Source organism: Rhinolophus hipposideros (genome assembly GCF_964194185.1).
Source record: "Rhinolophus hipposideros genome assembly, chromosome: 5".
NCBI classification, from domain to species: Eukaryota; Metazoa; Chordata; class Mammalia; order Chiroptera; family Rhinolophidae; genus Rhinolophus; species Rhinolophus hipposideros.
In genome coordinates, this window is record NC_138051.1 from 19,788,808 (window position 1) to 19,793,435 (window position 4,628).

A 4,628-nucleotide genomic window follows, 5' to 3' on the forward strand; every position below is an offset into this window, starting at 1 on the left:
TTTGCAAACTCTCTCCTTCCTTCATGATATTGCCTGTGCCTTCCAGAAATCACTCTTCCTTTATCCCCCATGATTAACTTCTGCTTCTCTTTCAAGTCTCGCTTTAAGCATTGCCTCCTCCTGGGAGACTTTTCTGCCCTCATAGCCTGAATTATTTGCCATCCCTTGGTGCACCCCTCATACCCGGACTACATGTTGGTCATGTCACTTTGTCATACTGTTGTAATGATTAACTTTTACATTTGTCATCCTCTGTACTTTGTGAACAACTTAAGGGCGGCAGTGACAATTTATTCATCTTTATATTCCTGGCCTGGCCAGGGTAGAGTCTCACTATAATTAATTGTAGGGCAGCTGCCAGAAATTAAATAAGACACGAGGTTCTAGGTTTGGACAGAACTATCAGGTTTATATTTATTATACAAAATTAAGAAATAATAATATTATTTAGCAATGCAAAGTCATTGCGAAATTCTCCAGAAAGGAATTGTCATTTCTTATTTATGAGCTGGAATAGGAAGAGGGCACATGCTGACAGTAGGCAAGGAAAACATTGGTCTTTCAAGAAGCATATTAAGGGCCTTAAGGCAAAATTTAAGAGGTGGCCAGACGTAGGAGACAGTTCTAATGTGAATAGGGCAGAGGAGCTAAAACAAACTTGAATTAAGCCTAAGAGCAGAAAGGGGAGCTTCTGTTTAAAACCCACTTTTGTAATTGACTGGATTCTTGACCTCTGGGCAAGTCATTAACCTCCGTGTCTTAGTTTCCACATCTGTAAAGTGGAGATAATAATGCTTTCTTACTTCAAAGAATTATAGATTAATCAATGTCTGAAAAATGTCTCTAACTTGGGCAACTCTATGTAAATATCCAGCGTAGCATGTAGAGAAGTCAGGTGTAAATACTAGAGGAATAAATCTGCGCTGCCTCTTAATTTATTCAAACTGTGAAAAATGAAAAATAATTGCGTGTCCTCATCCTGGAAAATGCTATTAAGGAAATAGCAGTTAGATTTATATTTTGGAAAAATCGCCTTGTAATGGTTAGAGCTCTTTTATTTTTTCCATGTGACTCCAAAGCAGAGGTGCCTACTGAGGTTTGTGAATTCCAGGTTTATGGGAACTGAGGCCTCTCGAATGAACTGATATGAACCTACAAAAGATGCTGGTGCCAGGACGACTCTGGCCAGGGTCCACTACCTGCTGTTGCTTTCCCCGGAGTGGGTTATGAACTTATGGCTTATGTCAGCTTCCTTATTTCTTCACCTTTTCTCCCCACTGCCCAGCTTCCCTCTACCCAAAGGGTGTCTCCCCCCAGGGAGGCGGTGGGCAAGCCCTTCCACAAGTCCAGCTCAGAGCTCTTATCCGTTCCACCAGAGGATTATGTGCACTTTTGGGATCACATACTGTATGTGATCCCCAAAATGAAAATGTTGAGAATTTATAATCAGCCCCTCCCCAGCTTTCTAACATGGGGTAGATTTCCCAAAAAGATCTTTGGTTTAATGGCCAGCTGGAGGGCCTCATCATGCTGAGTGGGGTGATGGGTGGCAAGGAGGAGAGTAGCCAGGAGAGCTCAAATTGCCCCACAGGAGCTCTTATGGTACAGGAGGGAGGGAGGTAGGCACAAGGCCAAGTGGGAAGAAGGGAGCTGGGCTTGGTGTGAGGGGTGGCAACACCTACAAGAGGGAGTGCCCTTGTGTCTGGTGGAAGAAAGGTGGAAGAGAGAAAGTCAGCTTGCTTGTGAAGACAGCCTCATGTTAGGGGGTGAAAGAGGCTTTGAAAGGATGTTTAGAAGTTATACTTGGCCCTGGACTAGGAGTTGTGTCTGTCTTTCTGCTTCACATTCCACTTCCCCTCCTTTTAATGAGTTTATATGTTAAGATTGGTCTTAGGACAGGTTGACTTCACAATAGTCCAGGTACATTGAAGATACTGGAAGATGTTTAAATGAGTGCAGTGGAGCAGGCAGACAATGTTTTAGATGAGTAGTTAGTGCAGGGTCCTTGAAACCTCAAGCTGCCTGGCTGGTTGCCTGGAGCTGTACTTTGGGGCTGCACAGGCTGTATCCAATCCCCCACCCCCATGCCAGTGCAGCGTTGCCTTCCCCACCTGTGGTGCTCACTGCTAGACATACTTTGATGCCAAGGAGAAGATAATCTGATCTAAGCTCCAGCCATGTGTACCCAAGGCCTGGCCTCAGGAGTGAGCTGTCACTGGGGGGACTGGATTGTCTCAGATGCTTAGGTTGGTATCGCCTTTCCAGGAGTTTAAATATCTTCCTTAGTGGTCATTTTGAATTACGTTGTTTTGCCTGCATAGCTTGCCAGTTAGAAACTGAGGCCAGTGAGAAAGTTCTCTTGCACAAAGAGTTAATGGCAAGCCCCACTGTATTAGGGATTTAGCTCTGTTGCACAAGCTTTTATCTTAAGAGGACTCTTTCTTTGTGGTGCTTTACCAGTCATTTATTTTTCTTTTGAATTGTGAAATGAACATGTAATCCAAGGAGCAGGCCTATGACCTTAAGTGATGTTCATAGCTAAGGAGTTTGACTGAGGTGCTTTTTGTGTTGTCCTTGTATTTCGAAATTGTGTTAACCTTCTGTACTAGTCATAGGAAAGTGGTTTTGATCAGACCCGAACATCCTGGGCAGATTTGTATATGGACTTAGACAAGGTATTTATATCGTTTACAAGTTCTATACCACCTCCACTCGCCTCTTCCACCCAAAGAAGGAAGCTGTAGAACAGGGGCCAAGCTTTACACACGTGTGTCGCCATTTTTTTTTAAGTGGCATGTTATTGCTGCTATTTCCTTAGCTTTGAGAGACTAATTCCTTTTCCTTTATTCATACTGCCTGCGATGGAATAAACCTTCCATCTGTTTTTATCTTCTGAATAAAATCTTTTCAAAGATGCTTCTTTGGGGGAGTCTGGAGTAATTAATTTTCTCCCCCTCCATCTTTCTCAATGCATTTAATTTGAAATTTCTTAATGAAAACTCATCTCTCATAAACGCTGGGTTGGCCCATTTTGCGTATGCCTGCTCTGTCCTGCTTTGAGTGATGTGTAAATAAGAGGCAATCTGGTGATGAGTTTTGCTTGTGTGGTGAGGAAGGGTGGAGAAGGAGGAGGGTTTGATGAATAGAGGCGACCAGAAAATGTACTTGATAATAACATGGCCATGATTGATGTTGTAATTCCTGAAAAATTATCATTGTGATATAATTATTTGTTTATGAACTGTGCCCTGAGACTCCCAAGTTTGTGATTATTCATGGCACAGATAAAACTCTAAAGTCAATAATTCATCAAGGGTATAATGGTTTTGTTTGGGGGGAGATGTAGGGGGGTCACATGGATATTACATCCTGTTTCTGACACTTCCGCTATAAATCTGAGAACTCTTTCAGTACAGGAAGAGCCACCCTCTGCTCCTTTTTTCCCCATTAAAGTAGCTTTAATAGTTTACATATATTATTTTTTAAAACTAAAATTAATTTTTATTTTTTTTTAGAAAAATTCTTTCCACGTAGGAACTTTATCTGGATCACTCTTATTAGCGTTGCTCATGACTGCCAAATAGAGAGAGATGAACAGAAGAATGAAAAACAATTGTGCTTTATTCCCAGAAAAGTACAAGACGACCTCATACTCATCTTTCTTTGATTTCGATCCATAAAGGAGGACAAAAGGAGGCCTACTCGTTTTCCGAAAGTTGGTGTGCTTGTCCTCATGATTCTTACTGGAATTTTGAGTGGATGATTTACATACACATATCAGAAGCCTTGGCACCTCTCACCCCAGTTCTGCTCCTGTAAAATGATTCATAGGACAGTTTCTCCCTCTAGTTCTTTCAATTTCTTTCTCATGGGTGTTTTCTCCCTGCCTCAGTTTACTTACAAGGGAGTAACCCACTGGGAATGTTTGTATGGATGGATGTATTATGTACGTGTTCCCCAGGTTTCCATAAATACTGGTGCCAGAGCTCTCCTCTCCACTGGGGCTAGGTGAAGTAGTCTCAGAGGGCATGTAAAATACAATGAAAATGAGAAATGTTTTCACAGGGACAGGGTCTTGCTCACCTTCCATGCCTAGTGAACTAGTGAACTTTTTTTCCTTAAATTGCTTCTCACCTACGCACATGCCGGCATTGCATGCAGACTATATACATATAGGAAGTGAGAGATCTATCTTTAAAAACCGTTGTGAAAAGACCAAAGTGTTCTGGTTGATGAGAGGCTTAAGACGAGATAACAATTTGATTTGGCTGCTAAGAAGTGACTGTGGTCTCAGACTGTTTTAATTAAGAGTTCAGAGTCTTGAACAAGAGATGTAATGGGACTTGTATCCCACGCAGACACCAGACCACATCTGGAGCTGTAATTGGTCCAAGGTGCCACATTTTAATAAGGGCTGTTATAGGTTGAAATGCGTCCTCCAAAAAGGAAGTCCTAACCACCAGTACCTCAGCATGTGACCTTAATTCCATTTCCTTCTCATGATAAGGTCTTGTAGATGTAATTAGTTAAGATGAGGTCATACTGGAGTAGGGTGGGCCCTTAATCCAATATGACTGGTGTTCTTTGAAGAGGAGAGAGAGACACACACACACATCGGGGAGAAATCT